This window comes from Vulpes vulpes, chromosome 10, assembly GCF_048418805.1.
Source record: "Vulpes vulpes isolate BD-2025 chromosome 10, VulVul3, whole genome shotgun sequence".
Taxonomy (NCBI): domain Eukaryota; kingdom Metazoa; phylum Chordata; class Mammalia; order Carnivora; family Canidae; genus Vulpes; species Vulpes vulpes.
Window position 1 is genome coordinate 36810669 of NC_132789.1, and position 22318 is coordinate 36832986.

The window sequence follows — 22318 nt, forward strand, 5'->3', positions numbered from 1 at the left end:
AAATTTTGAAGCAACAACCTTCCAGAGTTCAAGGGCCTGGTCCTCAACGTCGTAGAAGAGCCGTGAAAATACGATGCCCTCTAGTGTTGGCTGCTTTTCCTCTTCTCCCTTGACCATTGCATTCCCCTTGCAGCCTGCAAATCTTTTTTGTGGGGGTTCCCCTGGGCTTGGCGTCCACTCTTGGCCTCTCAGCTCCCCCTCCCCCACCCCATGCAGGTCCTGTCAAAGCTGCTAGAGTCCTTCTGCCCTTGACGCAAAGAATCCCGGATTTGTGGGCCTGGGTGTCCCGTGGTGTAATGATTTCCTCCCATTCACTTGTTGATGACAGTGTCCTCACTCTTCCGGATTCCTTCTTTCACCCTGTGGGAGGAGGAATTCAGAAAACAGAGAACCGCATTAGATCCAGATTCTGACTCACCTGGCTACCCAGGGTGTGTCACCTTGTGAGTCACACCTCTTCAGGAAGAGATAAGAATGTCAGGGCTTCATGAAGGATGCAGAGGGAAGGACGACGAGACAATTTAAATTTTCGTGAACACCCCAACTGGTTTGGGAGGGATTATGTCAGATAGAAAGGGGAAACATGGTGAACACCAGAATGTCTTCCTTCCATTGACATCACTGCCCAGACTCCTGTAGTAAACTAGAAGGGGGGCGGGGGGTAAGGGTCTGCGGATACAGTTACTACAAACTAGAAATACTAAACCTTGTGAACTTTGCCCCAGAAGAAGACTTCCAGGGAAGCAGGACAGCGAGGTTCTTGTCTCACGGAGTCAGAGTCGAAGAATGAATCTCTGTGACAACGGAGAGCGAGCAAAGTGGTTGGGTTTTCTTAAGCAAGGGCACAGAGAGAGCCGTCAGGAGGCAGCGGGGTCCCGACAGGGTGGCCCACGTGGGTCCCCACCCACAGTCTTTGACTGAGAACTGACCAGGGAGCCTGTGGCCTTATCAGTCTTGTGATGTGTTGGTTTGAGCGAGGACTGGCGAGAACGTCTTTAATGGCTTCCTTCTTCTTTGGGGCCTGGTCACAATGTGAGTGCCATAAAGGGGTACCCCCCGGCCCCCCACCAATGCCCAGGGCAGGGTGATCTGGTTTTGTTATGCCTCAGTATTTCTGTGAGCCTGGCCATGTAGCCCCCTACCTGTCTCTCCCTATCCCGCCCTGCCTGCCCCTCACTCAGTGAGACCCTTTGGATCTATATTGGTGGGTCATACACTTGGGAGAGGATTGCCAACATATATCTTGGGGGATAGAGATAAGGGAAGTTTCCAAAGGATTATTTATGTATGTATGTATGTATGTATGTATTTATTTATTTATTTATTTATTTATTTATTTATTTATTTATTCCTGAGAGACGCAGAGACACGCAGAGACACAGGCAGAGGGAGAAGCAGGCTCCATGCAGGGAGCCGGACACAGGACTCGATCCCAGGACCCCAGGGTCACGCCCTGGGCCAAAGGCAGCCGCTCAACCACTGAGCCACCCGGGCGTCCCTCCAAAGGAATTTTTGTATATTAAAGTAGACCTACAGGCTCCTGGGGGTCGGGCTGAGATTGCCTCCTGCGCTTAGTAAAGTATCAACATCCAGGCAGTTGAGTCCCTAGAGGAAGGTCCCTCTGCCTGTTTCAAGCACTTGTCAATGGGCTCTAAGTGGTGAGGAAGTTTAATAACTTCTCTTCTGTCTTTGTTTCCACATCATTAGGGCATTTACTCAGAGGTCATCAGGTTTAAATTTATACCTAATTATTTCTAAATGTCTTAAGTATATTCTTATTATAAGAGTAATTCAACCTAATAAAGTTATTGGAGAAAATGTATAACCAATAAAAGCAAAAAGAGAAGTTTTTATCCCTAGAATCCAAATATAATCATTATCATTTTGGAGTAAACCTCCCAGTCTTTGGAAGATAATACTTTTTTAGTTTATTTCCTTGAGGTATTTTAAATATATATATTTTTAAATGTGTCTGTAAGTTGCTTAAAAATAGTTTCTGCCTCTATCCCCCCAGACAAATTGTGCAAAACTCCATAACTCTGCACACATTTTTAGGCTGACATACAAAATTTTTATAATTTTGAATAGTTGTAAGGATGCACCTTAAGACATATTGTAAAAATTGATAGCTTAAATTAAAATTATTACACAATTTTATTTTATTTTTTTTAATTTTTTTTTTTAATTTATTTATGATAGTCACAGAGAGAGAGAGAGAGAGGCAGAGACACAGGCAGAGGAAGAAGCAGGCTCCATGCACCGGGAGCCTGATGTGGGATTCGATCCCGGGTCTCCAGGATCGCGCCCTGGGCCAAAGGCAGGCGCCAAACCGCAGCGCCACCCAGGGATCCCAAAATTATTACACAATTTTAAAAAATGTCCAATAGAATAGTGATTTGATTTGAAACCTAATATCATCCACTGAAAAAAAAATCTCTTATGCAATGTATTAAAAAATTATATTGTTTGTTTATTCCTTGAATTCATATTCCCATTGCACTTATTTTTCTACAGGTGTTTTATGTATTTCCATATATATATATATATATATATATATATATATATATATCTCCTAATGTATTTGTATGCTTAAAGAGTCTTTTATTGATCAATTAACCCTTCTTCTCTGCAACTAAAACAGTAGATGTGCATTGAAATTTAAGTCATTTTCAAGTTATAGTCATAAAGTTGCATTTTCTATTAATTTTTTAGTGACTTGCCATTGTAATTTTTAGTAGTATATAATTGGTCAAAGGATCATAAATATATTAAAGGCTTAATGAATGATTATGAGGCATTAAAACCAAATTTTATTAGCAGTGAATCTCTTAATGAAAGGAATGGAACTTCTCTTTTTAATTCATACACCCAGTTGTTATTATTTATTGACAGATAAAACAAAATTCAGCTTCAGTTGTTTTCCATTTATTAAACAGATGTAAGTGCTGAAAAACCATGTTTGTTTCATGCTGTTCAGTTCTTTGAATTATTTCTGAAGTTCAGTGCTACAAATTACATAGCGATGCATCCACAAAACTTATTTTTAGTGCTCTACCTCCAAACAACTCAAGGAGATTCTTTTCCAATCTTTTGAAAGCAAAGAATTAAAACCCAACACATTTGCAGAGGTGACTCACTCTTGGGAAAGGACTGCTACCCCAATCCCAATCCCAATGTTGTCGGGTGTTCCTCTGTGCTATTCACCATGCAAAGATTCAGGAGATGGGAGAGGTCGACCTTCCCTTTGAAGAGTTGAAAAAGGAGAACCAGCTTGAAGTCAGAAATTCTTAGGTTGTATTAGTTTTAGGAAAGAATATAAATAAGAGACAAATATCTATAATCTGATTTTTTAAAAAGCGATTTATATGCCTGTGTATTTCTTGGAAAGTCGTTGCATACCCTGGATTTAAGACCATTGGTATCACAATTCTTCCTCCTGACATTTTTTCCCCACTTGATGTAATACCCTAAGAGTGTTTTCATGAACATTTTAATGGCTTTCTCTACGATATTTAATTAAGCATCTAATATATTTAATTAACATACATTGTATTAAACACCGCTTTACAATTGAACCTGTTTTTAAGTTTTATTTATTTTAAATAACAAGCATGAAAGCAACTTTGTACAGAAAGATCCCCCACTCCCCTCCCACCTTCCAAGTGAAAAACATACTCTCTTGGTATCCATTTATTAAGTGGAACCTCTGAGACATAAGATATGAATGGTCGTAAGAAGTCCTGGTAAATGTAGCAATGCTGTTTACCAACTGAATTGCACTAATTTATGCCAGAACTAGTAATCATTGAGAACACCTGCTTTGCAACATAGTTTCCAGTTTCTTTTTAATCATGTTGTAATTATATACAATAAAAATGCACAAATCTTAAGGGTGCAATTCAGTGAGTCTCGACAATCAATCCCGGTCAAGGCCGAAAGTACTGCTATCACCCAGAAGCTCTTGTACTTTTCCAGTCAATGCTACCACAATACATTTATTTTATCTGTTCTTTTCCCCCCTAAGATTTTGTTTTTACGTCATCTCTACACCCAACGTGGGGCTTGAACTCACAACCCTGAGATCAAGAGTTGCATGCTCTGCCAACTGAGCCAGCCAGGAGCTGCTAATTTTACCTGTCCTTGATCTTCATAGAAAAAGAATTACTAAGTAAGTATTCTTTTGTGTTTGGCTTCTTTCACTCAGCAAAATGTCTGCAAGATTGATCTATGCCGTGCATGTCAATGGGTTCCATTATATATGACACAACTGTGTATCCCTTCTATTATTGATGGACTTCGAGGTTATTTTCAATAATGTACTATCATGAATAGAGGTTCAAGGAACAAGTTTGCAAACAAGTCTTTATATAGACTTGTATTTTCTTTTATTTTGAGCAAAATAGCTAAAAAATGGGGTTTTTAAAAATTGCCAGTTTCTGACAGTTGTAATATTATAAACTCCCATCAGCAAAGTATGAGAAAGCCAGTTGTTCCTCCTTCTCTCCAATATTTACTATTATTGGCTTGTTTGTTTATTTACAAAGTTTTATTTATTTATTTGAAGAGGGAGAAGGGCAGAAGGAGAGGGAGAGAGAGAATTTCAAGCAGACTCCACACCTAGGGTAGAGCCCAGTGTGGAGCCTGATCCCAGGACTCTGAGATCATGACCTGAGCCAAAACCAAGAGCTGGATGCTTAACCGACTGAACCACTCAGGCGCCCCACGGTCTAACATCAGCCAATCTAGTGGGTGTGAAGTAGTCGCTTGCACTTTTCTAATGACTAACACTATTGGACATCTTTCCGTGTGTTTATCAGTCCTTCACATATCCTTTTGTGAAGTGACTGTCCAAGTATTTTGCTAATTTTAAATTTAATTCTATTTCTTGTTACTACTTATATCTTGAAAAATCCTAGACATAAGTGCTTTACCAGATATTGATGAAAGTGTTTTCCTATTGTCTGTGATTTGCCTTTTTATTTTCTTAATGGTGTTGTTGATGGCCAGAAGCTTATTTTAATAAAGCCTTGTTCATAATGTTTTTCCTTTTATAGCTAGTAGTCTATTTCAAATTCATAAAGATATTTTCTTCTGTCCTCTTCTAAGGGCTTTATAGTTTAATTTTTACTTTTAGATTTGTAATGCATCTCAAGTATATTTTTATGCCTGGTTAGAGAAATGTAGCAAAGTTGGGTATTTTTTCGCCAAAATTGATATTCAGTTATTCTGGTAAAATAATTATTGAAAAGATTTTTCTTTTCTCATTGAACTGCACTAGAGCATATGTCAAAATTTGTTAGATCACATGTAATTTAGTCTGTTCCTGTACTCTAATCTTTTAATGGATCTTTCTAAATCCTTTTGCCAGTACCACATTGCCTTGATTACAGTGGTTACATAGCAAATTCTTGAAATTTTACAATATAGGTCCTCCAATTTCGTTATTCTTTCTAAAACTAGCTTGAGCTACCATATGGTCTTTATATTTCTATATAAATTTTAAAAGCATCTTGTCAGGGATGCCTGGGGGGGCTCAGTTGTTGAGTGCCTGCCTTTGGTTCAGGGCATGATCCCAGGGTCCTGGGATTGAGTCCCCCATTGGGCTCCCCACAGGAAGCCCACTTCTCCCTCTGCCTGGGTCTCTGCCTCTCTCTGTGTCTCTCAGGAATAAATTTTAAAAAAACTTTATTTTTAAGAAAGCAGATTGTAATTTTTTATTAAGAAGTCTGCAGGAATTGTCCCTGGAACTTAATCCATATATAATTCAATTTGGGAACTACTGCTTAGCAATATGGAGTCTTTTATATATAAAGTAGGTGATTTCTCTCCATTTATTTAGGTTTCTCAAAGCTTTGCAATTTTTAGTGTGAAGATCTTGCCTTTTGTTCAAATTGTTACTTATTAGTTTTGTTTTTATGCCATTTAATTCATATTTAAAAATTTTTGTTCTCTAAGCATATTTTTGTTAGCATATTTTTTATATTGACCTTGTGTGCTGATGCTTTTCTGCATTTACTCATTAGATCTAGTAATTTTTGTTCACATTAGTTAGCATTTTCTAAATACATTATTATGTCATCTGCAGACATAGTTTCACTCCTACTTTCCCATCTTTATGCTTTTCTGTTTTGTTTTTCATTTTCATTTTTTACTCTATTTTATTTAATATCACCTGCTGCATCATGTTGAAGAGAAGTGATACGAGCAGATATCCTGTCTTTTGTCCCATTCTTAAAGTGAAAGTATTGAGTATTTTACTGTTGATTATAATAATCACAGCTGGAAATTTTTCCTTTTTTAAAAAAGATTTTTATTTATTTATTCATGAGAGACACAGAGAGAGAGGCAGAGACACAGGCAGAGGCAGAAGCAGGCTCCATGCAGGGAGCCCGATGTGGGACTCGAACCCAAGAATCCGGGATCACGCCCTGAGCCAAAGGCAGGCGCTCAACTGCTGAGCCACTCAGGCGTCCCTGGAGAATTTTTCATAAGAGTCTTTCAGCTAATTGAGAAATTTCTATTTCTACTTTTGGTTAGGAAGAGGAGTTGAGTTTTGTCAAATATATTTTCCAGTTTTGAAACTGATCTTTTATTTTCTAATTTGATTAATTTCCATATTCTTCTAATAATCTTGGCTACTGAGGAGCCACCCAGAAGGTTAAGAACAATTTATCAGGAAGGAAAGTACTCCAGCTGAGCCTCTTTCAGTTAAAATAATTTTCTTTTGTCACTTTTTAAATAGATGAGAAATATACATTTTAGTAATATTTTCAACTAAAAGAGTTAAAACCAGCAATAACAACAATTAAAAAAGCAAGTGATTTGCATTTACCTCTTTACCAATCTCATGTTATTTAGCAAATCCATATCGTGGACCTACCAGGTGCCACGTATTAATGGCCTGAATTCCTGTAAATAGTGAACAGATAAAGTACTTGCTGTAAATACATCACAGCTTGCTCAGAATAATCCTTGATTATGCCAGACAGTGTATTTTTATTATTCCAGACCCCACACTGTGAGTCATTTGAGCTAAAGTTTGTTTTCATCTTCCCATTAACCACAGCACCTGTTCAGCCTAATTACAGCCTTGGCAGGGATCTAAATCTGATTTACCTGTGCAGTTTCCACTTCTGTTTATTTGCCTCAGAAAAGTCCTCTTTAAAAGCCCTTTATTTTTTTAAGATTTATTTGTTTGTTTGTTTGTTTGTTTGTTTAATCTTAGAGAGAGGAGAGAGAGAGAGAGAGAGAGAGAGAGAGAGAGAAAGAGAATCCTCAAGTAGACTTCCTGCTAAGCCCAATGCAGGGCTCCATTCACAGCCTTGAGATCATGACCTGAGCCAGAATGAAGTGTCAGACACTTACCAACTGAGCTACCCAGGTGCCCCTAAGAGCCCTTTAAAAGCTAACTGCTGGTGTGATTCTTCCTGCTATAGCGGGAAGGAGGGTGGAAGAGAGAACGAGAATGATGTAGGGAGAAGGAAAAAGGAGGAGGAAAATGAGAGGGAAGGCAGGAGGGAAGGAGGAAGAGACAGAGAGGAAAAAAGCAGACCCTTTGGAGTGGTGCACATCAATGATCAATAATTTCTCCTTCTCTTGAACAACGAATTTTATCCCATTTTTTACCACAGGGCCAGGATGAGGAAGTGACAAGGTGACCAACTTCTTTTGAAGTCAATTTTTCGCTTGTACCTTTTTATATTAAATGACTGAAAATTCTATGAAATGTGGTCTTGCCAATAGTCGTGAAATGAACTGATCCAAGGAATGCTCCAGCACAGGGTAGTGATGGACTGTAGGACCCACTAATAAAGTTGTTTTCTGGACTAAATAAGTTAACTCATATAAACTGCTTTGAAAAGTTCCTGGTCCAAAGTTATTTTCAAAAATTATTATTACACAGGAAGCATACTAAAAATGAGAGTGGGACACCTGGGGGGCTCAGAATGACCAACTCTTGATTTTGGCTTGGGTCATGATCTCAGGGTTTTATGATTTCTCTATAAAGGTTATATCTGAAAGAGAAATCAGTTTGAATGATATAAGAGCACATGCAGATGGCATGAGCTTGGCTCTGTGACCCGTCAGTTGAGTTAGAATCTAACAATATTATCAGGCATCTAATATATGCCAAATATCATCAGTTCTCTTTCAAAAACGAAGCCTGGAAATCTTCCCTTAAAATGAGGACTGAGAGGTGAAACACAAAGCAGAGTGCCAAGATATTTTCTTGTTGAACAGTTAAGTGAAATGTCAGCCAAGAAGCAAAACAAAAGAGCAAATTGAGCTGATGCTCCGGAGGAGTGTTGGGTTATTTCTACAGGCGTTGTAATTCAGATCTCCTTTGAAAAGGCTGACAATTCAAGCTTTTTCAATTACTACTGAACTGTGTACTATTCATCTTTGGAATGTTTATGAAGGAAGGCTACGACAGGCAGCTTGCTGTGTAATTTAAGAGACAACAGAAATTGAGCCATTGGGAAATGATGTCATCTTCAAATTTGTTAGAAGAAGATTTCAGAGCAAAGAGCAGTCAGAGAATGACTCAAAAGAGTTGAACCAGGCAAGAGGGAGAGTCCGGAGAGATGAAAGTAGGGACATCACAGGCGTGGGGAACAAGGACACAGAGAAATAGGGACTAAATCTGTCTAGTGACGTGTGTCTCCAAGTGTGAATTTGGAGCCACCTACACGGAGAACCACCTGGGGGCACTAATTGAAAATGCAGTTCTTAAAAAAATAAGTAAAGAAGAAAAATGCAGCTCTTGAGACTCTGCTTTACCTTAGAATCAGACTCTCTGGGAGACAGGGTTGAAGACCCCAGTATTTGAGATTCTGAGGTTTGAGAAAGCGAGTGGAGGACACCAACAGGGCCAGGATATTGGCCACTGTGGTTGCTGCTTCTTTTTGTTCTCAACATTTCATTGAGGTGTGGCTTGTATATTGTGTGATTCCGTGTCGTAAAAGTGCAAGGCACGAGCCCTGACAAATAAAACCATGTAACTGTCGTAAGACCAGTCTTTTTTTTTTTTTTTTTTAAGGTTTTATTTATTTATTTGAGAGAGAAAGAGAAAGGCGGTGGGGGGGGGGGGGCTCATACATAAGCATAGGGGACGGGGAGAGAAGGAGTGAGAATTAGACTCCGCACTGAGCAGGGCTCGACCCCAGGACCCTAAGATCATGACCTGAGCAAAAGGCAGATGCTTCACCGCCTGAGCCACCCAGGCGCCCGCCAGAAGATGGGTGTTGATATTAAATATTCGTCACCCAGGTGCCTGGATTCCAGGCACAGGAGTTTCAGTTGCTCAAAGTCCTTGCCAACCATCGGCCTTTTAAATCCCAGCTGTTAGAGGAGGGGCAAGAGGGCAGAAGAGTAGGGTCCCCGAGTCACCTGTCCCCACCAAATTACCTAGATAACCTTCAAATCATCCAGAAAATCTATGAATTCGGCCTGAGATTTAAAGAGAGACCCGCTGGAATGCTACAGTGAGAAGAGTTCGCGCTTCTATCAAGGTAGGAAGACGGGGAAAAAGAAATAAAGACACAAAAGGCCTCCAAGGGGGAGGGGCCCCGCGAGGAGCCGGGCTGAGGCCGGGGCGAGTGTCCCCAGGACAGGAGAGCCCCGTCCCGGAGGAGCAGGAGCTGCACCAACCTTCCCGGGCGGAAAGGGGCTCGCAGGGAATTGGAGCAGGACCCCAGGAGGGCGGGGATGCCCTCGGGCTCCCTGGGACACTAACAGGCACCTGCGGCACGGGAGAGTGCACCGAGCTCCCTAAGGGCTGCAGCGCTCGGCAGGACCTGGAGCAGCTCGGAGGGGCTCGGGGGCGGCTCCGCGGAGGGGGCTGCGGGCGGGAGCGAATCCACCAGCGCAGGCCCCGGAGCACAGGGCACCGGGACACAGCCCAGGATCCGGCCTCCCCCGGGACAGGCAGAGGCCGGGAGGGCCCAGGACAGCGAGGACGCTCCTGCCCCAGCTGAGCAGATCAGCGGCCCCGCCCGGGAGCCCCCAGGCCCTGCAGACTGAGAGCCCCGGAGCTACTGCGGGAGCTGACTCCAGGGTCCCAGAGCTGCCCCCGCCACTGTGGCTTCCTCCCAGGGCCTCACGGGGTGAACAACCCCCACTGAGCCCTGCACCAGGCAGGGGCAGAGCAGCTCCCCCAAGTGCTAACACCTGAGAATCAGCACAGCAGGCCCCTCCCCCAGAAGACCAGCGAGACGGACCAGTTCCAGGGGAAGTCAAGGGACTTAAAGTACAGAGAATCGGAAGATACTCCCCCGTGGGTTTTCTTTTTGTTTTGTTTTGTTTTGTTTTCCTTTTTGATTTCTGATTGCTTCCCCCACACCTTTTTTTCACCTTTATTTCTTTTTCTTTCTCTTTTCCTTCTCTTTTTTCCTTTTTTTCTCCCTTTTTCCTTTTTCTTTTCTTTCCTTCTCTCTCTCTCTTTTTCTCCTTTTCCCAATACGACTTGTTTTTGGCCACCCTGCACTGAGCAAAATGACTAGAAGGAAAACCTCACCTCAAAAGAAAGAATTAGAAACAGTCCTCTCTCCCACAGAGTTACAAAATCTGGATTGCAATTCAATGTCAGAAAGCCAGTTCAGAAGCACTATTATACAGCTACTGGTGGCTCTAGAAAAAAGCATAAAGGACTCAAGAGACTTCATGACTGCAGAATTTAGATCCAATCGGGCAGAAATTAAAAATCAATTGAATGAGATGCAATCCAAACTAGAAGTCCTAACGACGAGGGTTAACAAGGTGGAAGAACGAGTGACTGACATAGAAGACAAGTTGATGGCAAAGACGGAAACTGAGGAAAAAAGAGACAATTAAAAGACCCTGAGGTTAGATTAAGGGAAATAAACGACAGCCTGAGGAAGAAAAACCTACATTAATTGGGGTTCCCGAGGGCGCTGAAAGGGACAGAGGGCCAGAATATGTATTTGAACAAATCATAGCTGAAAACTTTCCTAATCTGGGAAGGGAAACAGGCATTCAGATCCAGGAAATAGAGAGATCCCCCACCCTAAAATCAATAAAAACCGTTCAACACCTCGACATCTAATAGTGAAGCTTGCAAATTCCAAAAATAAAGAGAAGATCCTTAAAGCAGCAAGAGACAAGAAATCCCTGACTTTTATGGGGAGGAGTATTAGGGTAACAGCAGACCTCTCCACAGAGACCTGGCAGGCCAGAAAGGGCTGGCAGGATATATTCAGGGTCCTAAATGAGAAGAACATCAACCAAGAATACTTTATCAGCAAGACTCTCATTCAAAATGGAAGAAGAGACAAAGAGCTTCCAAGACAGGCAGGAACTGAAAGAATATGTAACCTCCAAACCAGCTCTGCCAGAAATTTTAAGGGGGACTCTTAAAATTCCCCTTTAAGAAGAAGTTCAGTGGAACAATCCACAAAAACAAGGACTGAATAGATATGATGATGACACTAAGCTCATATCTGTCAATAGTAACTCTGAACGTGAACGGGCTTAATGACCCCAACAAAAGGCGCAGGGTTTCAGACTGGAGAAAAAAGCAGGACCCATCTATTTGCTGTCTACAAGAGACTCATTTTAGACAGAAGGACACCTACAGCCTGAAAATAAAAGGTTGGAGAAGCATTTACCATTCAAATGGTCCTCAAAAGAAAGCAGGGGTAGCCATCCTTATATCAGATAAACTAAAATTTACCCCAAAGACTATAGTGAGAGACGAAGAGGGACACTATCTCATACTTAAAGGATCTATCCAACAAGAGGACTTAACAATCCTCAATATATATGCCCCGAAGGTGAGAGCTGCCAAATATTTAAACCAATTAATAACCAAACTGAAGAAATACTTAGATAATAATACACTTATACTTGGTGACTTCAATCTAGCTCTTTCTATCCTCGATAGGTCTTCTAAGCACAACATCTCCAAAGAAATGAGAGCTTTAAATGATACACTGGACCAGATGGATTTCACAGATATCTACAGAACTTTACATCCAAACTCAACTGAATACACATTCTTCTCAAAGGCACATGGAACTTTCTCCAGAATAGACCACATACTGGGTCACAAATCGGGTCTGAACCAATACCAAAAGATCGGGATCATCCCCTACATATTCTCAGACCATAATGCCTTGAAATTAGAACTAAATCACAACCAGAAGTTTGGGAGGACCACAAACACGTGGAAGTTAAGGACCATCCTGCTAAAAGATGAAAGGGTCAACCAGGAAATTAAGGAAGAATTAAAAAGATTCATGTAAACTAATGAGAATGAAGATACAACTGTTCAAAATCTTTGGGATGCAACAAAAGCAGTCCTAAGGGGGAAATACATCGCCATACAAGCATCCATTCAAAAACTGGAAAAACTCAAATACAAAAGTTCACCTTACACATAAAGGAGCTAGAGAAAAAGCAGCAAATGGACCCCATGCCCAGTAGAAGAAGAGAGTTAATTAAAATTCGAGCAGAACTCAACGAAATCGAGACCAGAAGAACTGTGGAACAGATCAACAGAACCAGGAGTTGGTTCTTTGAAAGAATTAATAAGATAGATAAACCATTAGCCAGCCTTATTAAAAATAAGAGAGAGAAGACTCAAATTAATAAAATCATGAATGAGAAAGGAGAGATCACTACCAACACCAAGGAAATACAAACGATTTTAAAAACATATTATGAACAGCTGTACGCCAATAAATTAGGAAATCTAGAAGAAATGGACGCATTCCTGGAAAGCCACAAACTACCAAAACTGGAGCAGGAAGAAATAGAAAACCTGAACAGGCCAATAGCCAGGGAGGAAATTGAAGCAGTCACCTCCCAAGACACAAGAGTCCAGGGCCAGATGGCTTCCCAGGGGAATTCTATCAAACGTTTAAAGAAGAAATCATACCTATTCTACTAAAGCTGTTTGGAAAGATAGAAAGAGATGGAGTACTTCCAAATTCGTTCTATAAGACCAGCATCACCTTAATTCTGAAACCAGACAAAGACCCCACCAAAAAGGAGAATTACAGACCAATATCCCTGATGAACATGGATGCAAAAATTCTCAACAAGATACTAGCCAATAGGATCCAACAGTACATTAAAAAAATTATTCTCCACGACCAAGTAGGATTTATCCCCGGGACACAAGGCTGGTTCAACACTCCTAAAACAATCAATGTGATTCATCATATCAGCAAGAGAAAAACCAAGAACCATATGATACTCTCATTAGATGCAGAGAAAGCATTTGACAAAATACAGCATCCATTCCTGATCAAAACTCTTCAGCGCATCGGGATAGAGGGAACATTCCTCGACATCTTAAAAGCCATCTTTGAAAACCCCACAGCCAATGTCTTTCTCAGCGGGGAAGCACTGGGAGCCTTTCCCCTAAGATTAGGAACAAGACAGGGATGTCCACTCTCACCACTGCTGTTCAACATAGTTCTGGAAGTCCTCGCCTCAGCAATCAGACAACAAAAAGAAATAAAAGGCATTCAAATTGGCAAAGAAGAAGTCAAACTCTCCCTCTTTGCCGATGACATGATACTCTACATAGAAAACCCAAAAGCCTCCACCCCAAGATTGCTAGAACTCATACAGCAATTTGGTAGCGTGGCAGGATACAAAATCAATGCCCAGAAGTCAGTGGCATTTCTATACACTAACAATGAGACTGAAGAAAGAGAAATTAAGGAGTCAATCCCATTTACAATTGCACCCAAAAGCATAAGATACCTAGGAATAAACCTAACCAAAGAGGTGAAGGATCTATACCCTAAAAACTATAGAACACTTCTGAAATAAATTGAGGAAGACACAAAGAGATGGAAAAATCTTCCATGCTCATGGATTGGCAGAATTAATATTGTGAAAATGTCAATGTTACCCAGGGCAATTTACACGTTTAATGCAATCCCTATAAAAATACAATGGACTTTCTTCAGAGAGTTAGAACAAATTATTTTAAGATTTGTGTGGAATCAGAAAAGACCCCGAATAGCCAGGGGAATTTTAAAAAATAAAACCATAGCTGGGGGCATCACAATGCCAGATTTCAGGCATTGAAAGTACAACTTTCAAAGCTGTGGTCATCAAGACAGTGTGGGACTGGCACAAAAACAGACACATAGATCAATGGAACAGAATAGAGAACCCAGAAGTGGACCCTGAACTTTATGGTCAACTAATATTCGATAAAGGAGGAAAGACTATCCATTGGAAGAAAGACAGTCTCTTCAATAAATGGTGCTGGGAAAATTGGACATCCACATGCAGAAGAATGAAACTGGACCATTCTCTTTCACCATACACAAAGATAAACTCACAATGGATGAGAGATCTAAATGTGAGACAAGAGTCCATCAAAATCATAGAAGAGAACACAGGCAACACCCTTTTTGAACTCGGCCACAGTAACTTCTTGCAAGATACATCTACAAAGGCAAAAGAAACAAAAACAAAAATGAACTATTGGGACTTCATCAAGATAAGAAGCTTTTGCACAGCAAAGGATACAGTCAACAAAACTAAAAGACAACCTACAGAATGGGAGAAGATATTTGCAAAAGACGTATCAGATAAAGGGCTAGTTTCCAAGATCTATAAAGCACTTATTAAACTCAACAGCAAAGAAACAAACAATCCAATCATGAAATGGGCAAAAGACATGAAGAGAAATCTCACAGAGGAAGACATGGACATGGCCAACATGCACATGAGAAAATGCTCCACATCACTTGCCATCAGGGAAATACAAATCAAAACCACAATGAGATACCACCTCACACCAGTGAGAATGGGGAAAATTAACAAGGCAGGAAACCACAAATGTTGGAGAGGATGTGGAGAGAAGGGAACCCTCTTACACTGTTGGTGGGAATGGGAACTGGGGCAGCCACTCTGGAAAACTGTGGAGGTTCCTCAAAGAGTTAAAAAAATAGACCTGCCCTACGACCCAGCAATTGCACTGTTGGGGATTTACCCCAAAGATTCAGATGCAATGAAACGCCAGGACACCTGCACTCAATTGTTTCTAGCAGCAATGTCCACAATAGCCAAACTGTGGAAGGAGCCTCGGTGTCCATCGAAAGATGATGGATAAAGAAGATGTGGTTTATGTATACAATGGAATATTACTCAGCCATTAGAAACGACAAATACCCACCATTTGCTTCAACATGGATGGAACTGGAGTGTATTATGCTGAGTGAAGTAAGTCAATCGGAGAAGGACAAACAGTGTATGTTCTCATTCATTTGGGGAATATAAATAATAGTGAAAGGGAATATAAGGGAAGGGAGAAGAAGTGTGTGGGAAATATCAGAAAGGGAGAGAGAACATAAAGACTCCTAACTCTGGGAAATGAACTAGGGGTGGTGGAAGGGGAGGAGGTCGGGGGGTGGGGGCGAATGGGTGACGGGCACTGAGGGGGACACTTGATGGGATGAGCACTGGGTGTTATTCTGTATGTTGGTAAATTGAACACCAATAAAAAATTAATTTATTAAAAAATAAATAAATAAATAAATCCCAGCTGTTCTAGTGGGTGGGAAGCGCTATCTCACTGTAATCTCAATTTGTATTTCTTGACGATGAAACGCACGGGGCACCCCTTCATGTACTTATTAGTCATTCACATGCCTTCTCTTGTTCAAAACTTTTCTCCATTTTATTATTGGCTATTTGGCTTCTTACTGAATTGCAAGCTATTTTTATACATTCCAGATAAAATTTCTTTGTCAGATTTCTGTTTTACAGATATTTTCTTAAGATCAATGGCTTGATATTTAAATTTCTTTGTGTTGTCTTTTTAATTTGAGTGAGATACAATTTATCATTTTTGTCTTTCATGTATTTTTGTGTCCTAAGATATATTTGCCTACCCTGACGTCACAAAGATTTTCTGTGTTTTTGTTTAAACTTTACTGTTTTCACTCTTATGTTTAGGCCAATAATTTACTTTTAGCTTTTGTAAATGGTGTGAGTTAAAGGTTGAGCTTGACTTATTTTTCTTTTATGCACAGTTCTAGGACCATTCTTGCAAATATGATTCTTTGTTACTGAATTATAAGCTTTGTGCAAATTCAGTTGATTCTGGGTATGTGTATATTTGTGCACCAGTTGTTGTATCCCTTTGTACTAGATATTTATCATGTGACACTACCACACAGTCAGTGTTGATTACTATAGCTTGGAAATCTTAAAATCAAGTAGTACTTGTTATCCAACTTTGTTTCTTTTGCAAATATGTTTTCGCTCTTTAGGTCACTTTAGAGTATAATGTAAATTTATTTGAGCCTCACAAAATTAGTTGGGAAGAGTTTCTTCCCTTTCTTTCATTCATTTTTTTTTTTTTTTTTGCTTAATTATAATAATTTCTTCCTTAAATGTTATATGGGATACTCCGTAAGGAAACCATTGAGGTTTCCTTTTATTATTCATGTCTTTTTTTTTTAAGAAATTATATTTTTTAAAAGATTTATTTATTTATTTTTTTTTTTTTTTTTTTTTTTTTTGAGCGAGAGAGTGTAAGCTGAGAGAGGGACAGAAGGAGAGAACCCTAGCAGACTCCATGCCCAGCATAGAGCCCAATACAGAGCTTGATCTCATGACCTTGAGATAATGACCTGAGCCAAAATCAAGAGTCAGAAGCTTAACCCACTGAGCCACCCAGGCGGCCCTTTTCATGTCTTTTTAAGGATCAAAGTAGAACATGGCTCAACTTAAAAAAAAATTTTAACAGATAAGACTAATATTTAGTAGTCAAGATACTCAAAAGTGGGATTTTTGTTTGTATGTGTGTAAAGGCTTCTAAAACGAGTTCAATCTCTTTAATAGAATAGCACTCATCAAATGTTCTATTTTTTCCTGAAATAGAAATTGTTGAAGTTGTGTTTTTCAAAAAATTTGTCCAGTTAATGTAATTTGTTAAACTAATTGGCATGTTGTTCTCCCCATATTCCCTTATTACAATTTTATTATTTGTGATACAGTTCATGATATTCATTTTCAAATTTCTGATTCTGATACCTTATATAACTCTTTTTTTTCTTGATTAGTCTTCCTGGTGCTTATCAGTTTTATAAATCTCATCAAAGGACCAACTTTGGAGTTTGTTAATTTTCTCTTTTTTATTTTATTTATTATATTCTCTTATCTGTATTACTTCTTTTCTCCTACTTACTATGGGCTTTTCTTTTCTTTTTTTACTTAATAAGGTAGAAACTTGCAGTATTGATTGTTAGCTTTTATCTCTCCTAATATGTTAATATACATCATTATGCTATATTATAAGTTAACATAATTATATTACATATTACTAATTTTACATGTAGTATTTTTATTCACTTAATTGCAAAAATTTTCCTCAGCAAGCTATGGAAACACAGAAAGACCAGTTGCAAGTCTTGCTCTGATGAATCTCTGTCTGCTCAATGGAAAAAGAACACTAATGGTGGGGTCTTTGTACCTACTGGCATATTCTGGCCAGTTCTCACCCTGTATATGCAGTGTAGTTAAGAATTGGGGTGTGGATTCACTGAGAATGCTGTCCAACCATTGACGTCAGCCCTGATTAAATGGCTGCTTGATAAGCCTGACAGCAAGTATCATGAAGCAATGAGAAAAGTGGAACAAACATCTCTATTTATTTCTATTATGTTTTTGTTTAGAAATTGGTATCCTTGATGTCATAACCAATGCGTCCATGAGTGCGAAATGCATTACTTGCAAGAGTTGCCTACATATAATTCACATGCACTCAATATAAAATATTTAAACCCAATTTGAAACAGAAAATGCAGCAAGGCAATATTCTTTTGAAAGTTCTCTTTTCTCCCTGGCTGCCTAGCTTGGGAGAAAGACAGAAAACAAGCATTAGAGAAAGATTCTTGAGCAAGGAAGGACAGTCTTACAAGTAGTTGCATTCCTCATGTTACCTTTTCCCACCCAAAGTTGAGTGAGTCTGTAGCAGGTCTCACCCTTGTGGAGAGCATCTGTCTGCAGAAAACTTTTCAAAGATGAGGTTCCAACTTGGAGCTACTTGTGTCATTTTAGTCTTCCCTTGATTATACAATTTTTTTTTTGGTGCAGTGAACAGGAAAAAATATATATCTATATATATTTGTGTGTGTACATATATATGTGTGTGTATATATTTCCCAAGAGTGTTCCTTAGAAAATTTGGGCCATAGTATTTTGATGTTATTCAAACAATAAAATTTTAAGAGCAAATGAGAATACAGTAAAACTGGTCAGGATTGCAAGACTACACTGACCCTTAGTTATAATATTGTAAGCTAAGACTCCCAGAGCAAGTCATTACATATATATGTACTTATGATGATAGCAGTATTGTTCACCCTAGGGGACATTTGGAAAGATAAGGAGGCATATTTGTATAATCTAATGGATTAGTGGGCAAGAACCAAGGATGATAAACATACTATCATAGGGACGCCGGGGTGGCCTAGTGTTTGAGTGTCTGCCTTCAGCTCAGGTCGTGACCCCGGGGTCCCAGGATCGAGTCCTATATCGGGCTCCCTGCAGGGAGCCTGCTTCTCCCTCTGCCTATGTCTCTGCCTCTCACTGTGCCAGTCATGAATAAATAAATATAAATTTAAAAACCTATACTATCATATATAATTTTTAAGAGTATTTATTTATTTGAGAGAGAGAAAGCAGAGCAAGTGGGAGAGAACACTAGTGGGGAGGGACAGAGGGAGAAGCAGGCTCCCCACTGAGCAGGGAGCCAATGCAGGGCTCAATCCCAGGACACCAGGATCATGACCTGAGCCAAAAGCAGAAGTTTAACTGACTGAGCCACCAGACACCCCTATCGTATATAAGTTTTATATATGATGTAAACTATGTATTTATGAATAGTCTAACACATGCTTTCCTGTGAGCTCTTCTAACAAGTAGCATCTTCTGGGAGTCATGTTTCATAGAACGGAGTGTGAAATGCTGATTTAGAGTGATAAACAAACATGATCTATATATAGATAGATAGATTATATATATATAAACCTAATATATATATATATATATATATATATATATAATCTATGTTTTTTTTGTTTTGTTTTGTTTTGTTTTGTTTTGTTTTGTTTTTTATAATCTATGTTGAATAAGTCTGGAGACTTGTGGCCCCGGGATCTCATCATTAAGACTGAGAGCCCTCTGGAGCTCATCATGTGTCCTGCCTTAGTCTATCATCTTTCTCTGCATTTGTGTGCACCAGCAGGATGTCAGCGTGAGATGCACTCATCAGGGAGCTGTCATAAAAAATGGGCAAAGAATTAAGAGGCCACTTGGTATCATGGAGAAGAAGTGTCTCAACGAGTCAGCCTCACCCGACAATTACAGTGAATATTGTGAGGCTCAGATGGGGAAGAGCAGCTAAGGCCACCCCTGGAATGTGCAGCTCAGTGCAGCCCCGATGAGAAATGCCTGAGGAAAGTCTGTTTGGCTAGAACCACTAATCATGGAAGACAGAGGCTTCTCTTGCCTGGGCGCATCACCCTTCCAAAGCAGGATCTAGCACACAGAGGCATGAAACAAAGCAGCCCAGTGGGCTCTGAGTCAGGGCCGCACAACAGAGCCATGACTAGTCCATTCTTGCAGCATCCCTGGGGACAAGTCTCCAGTTCCTCCTGCAGGCGGCACACGCTCTAGCCCCTCTGCGCCAGCACAGGCCCAGAGGCTCTCCAGCGGGCCCATTACATAGGGAGCTGGATGTGCTCTAAGGCGGGGAAACTTCACGTGTAGTGAGTGTAACTCCGAGGCCCAAATGCCGGCCACTCCACCGAAACCAGAGCATCTGAATCGTGAGTGCTTTGAGAGAAGAGACCACTTTTAAAAATTTCCCTAACACCTTCCCATCAGATAATCCTGAATTAAGGACATACTCACTTCAAACTGTGCTGTAAGAGAGGACCAATAAGTGGGTGAAATTGTTAGTAACCTATGACAATGGCTGACTCAGAAAACCAACCTGCAAGGCCTGGCAGCTGCTGCCTCTCGGGGACTCCAAGGGGCTGGAGGAGAGGAAAGCATACTCCAGGCTGGGTTTCCAGCACTGCTGCCAAACAAACTCAGATAAACTCGGCTCAAGAGAAGTCGATAACTCAAGAGACACGGGTTTAGAAAAGACAGAAGAGTTTATCTTGGGTGCCGGCCGCTTGGGGGTGCGGTGGGGGGGTGGGGAGGGTGTGGAGGCTCCTGTTTTAACAACCAGCCTCGCAGCAGAAGAAACACCTAGAGCTATGTAAGAGAGGTTTGGGGGACGGGGTATGTGCAGGGGCTCAGGCAGAGAGCACGTTTCATCAATACCCCAAGAAAGTGTGATAAGGAACAAGCACAATAGATTTTAGTTAGAGTATGAGTTGGGGTGTCCTGCGTGTGTCTAGTTTTAACTGTTGGGGTCTGCGGGTCTACAGGTGAGGAAGAGGGCTTGCTAACAACATGAAACTAGGCAAGAAAGATACGATGCAAAAGAGTGAGTCAATTTGGGGTCATCTTTAAGATGAAGTGACATACTCACTCAGTCTCCTACCCATCTATTTACTTGACAGACATCTATAGGAACCCCCATGCTAGCTCTCAGAGGGACAGAAATAAGAAGGTTCTTTTCTCAAGGAATCCAGGTGGTCTAGCTGTTTCTCCCAGGTTGGAATGCACATGAATCACTCGGGATCATGGCTGAAAATGCAGATCCCTGGCCACACCCCGACAGAGTCTCATTGACGTTGGCTGGGGTGACTTCTAAGCGTCTTCATTGTTTTTTTTTATAGTAATTATGATGCCTGTGTTCTATGTGACACTAATCAGGCACATAGTAGCCAGAGGACCCTGTCAGCCTATTCCCGATGCACCGAGTGATTAAGAACATAACTCTCAGGAGCATCTCCTTCAGAGTCTGGCAACAAAAGCCAGACTCCAGGGAAATGACTCAACTCTTTAAGACCCAGTCTCATTTGAAATAAAATGGAGATATATTTCTTATCCTTTGGGATCATTTTGAGACTAAAATGAGGTCATGTATGTCTGGTAGCTAACTTAGCACATAATAGGTGCCTAATGGATAGTTGCACTAGTAATCATAATTATCACTATTGGTGGTGTTATCTCTATCAATGTGATTTACCAGAATTAAGCTCTATCAATCAATATGAGTTATATATAAATATATTACATTAATATAAAGTATATATACTCCATTGATCATATTAATTATGATGTGTTAATTATATTAATACACATGGTCAACAGAGTTTATGACCCTGAGGAAGCCAAGAGAGAAATTCGTGGAATTTTCTAGAACAATACTGGAGGCATCTTCTGAAAAATCCATTTCCTACAGGGTGAGACTTACCATCTGTCTTATATTGAAAAAAAAAGAATGTATTAGAATATTATGTATTATTAGAGTGTGTTTTCCAACATAATTTGAAGATCTTCACTTTGTAAAGATGGTAGTAAATGGGAGGTCTCCTGCAAAGAGTCACCTTATGTTATTTATGGTCATTTTCTTGTTCTTTGCTTTTATACTTAAGTGGTTTCTTTTCTTTTTTTAAGATTTTATTTATTCATGAGGCACATACAGAGAGAGAGGCGAGACACAGGCAAAGAAGCAGGCTCCATGCAGGGAACCTGATGTGGGACTCAATCCCAGGACCCTGGGATCACGCCCTGAGCCGAAGGCAGACGCTCAACCACTGAGCCATCCAGGTGTCCCTAAACTTAGGTGGTTTCAAAGCCAAATGGGGAATATAATCATCTTTTCTCTCCCATAATTTGACAATTTTCTATTTGAAAAGTAACTTTCTTATGATAAAGTAATACTGGATCTAAAAAAATTATGAAGCATGGCAAGTCCTGGAAAATGAGAAAATAATCACCCACATATTCACCATCTAGATATAACCATAATTAAAATTTGGCATTTAAAAAAATAAAAATAAATAAAATTTGGCATTTATATAACCAACCTAATGTTGAGTGTTCTCCTTGGTGAGTCACAGATAGAAACCACAGCACCTGGAGTGGTAGCACAAAGGAAACTTTATTTGCAGCAAATAAACAGATGGTGGGGGGACCACTTCCAAAGGTGGGACTTCCCAGCAAAGGTGGGTGGGTGGGTTCCTTTTATTCAGGGTTAGAATGAATATTCAGATAGAGGAGCCTTGTCATCTGATGTGTAGGCAGGGGTAAGGTCAAGCTGGGCGGGAAGGAGCCATGCCTCTACACACATTGCATGTTATGTCAATAGGGTTGCACTCCTCCTCCGGAGGAGATTTTGGTATTATAATGAGGTCGA

At 40.3% G+C, this 22318-nt stretch overlaps 1 protein-coding gene across 2 annotated transcripts in view; it reads left to right on the plus strand.

The window, feature by feature from the left end:
* LIPK (lipase family member K) overlaps window positions 1-22318 on the plus strand; it is a 58931-nt gene that overhangs the window by 11768 nt on the left and 24845 nt on the right. For both annotated transcript variants that reach the window (XM_026014816.2, XM_072723590.1), the window contains exon 3: window positions 4025-4168. The gene's annotated coding sequence lies outside the window, so the exon portion shown is untranslated. The remainder of the gene's footprint in view (window positions 1-4024; window positions 4169-22318) is intronic.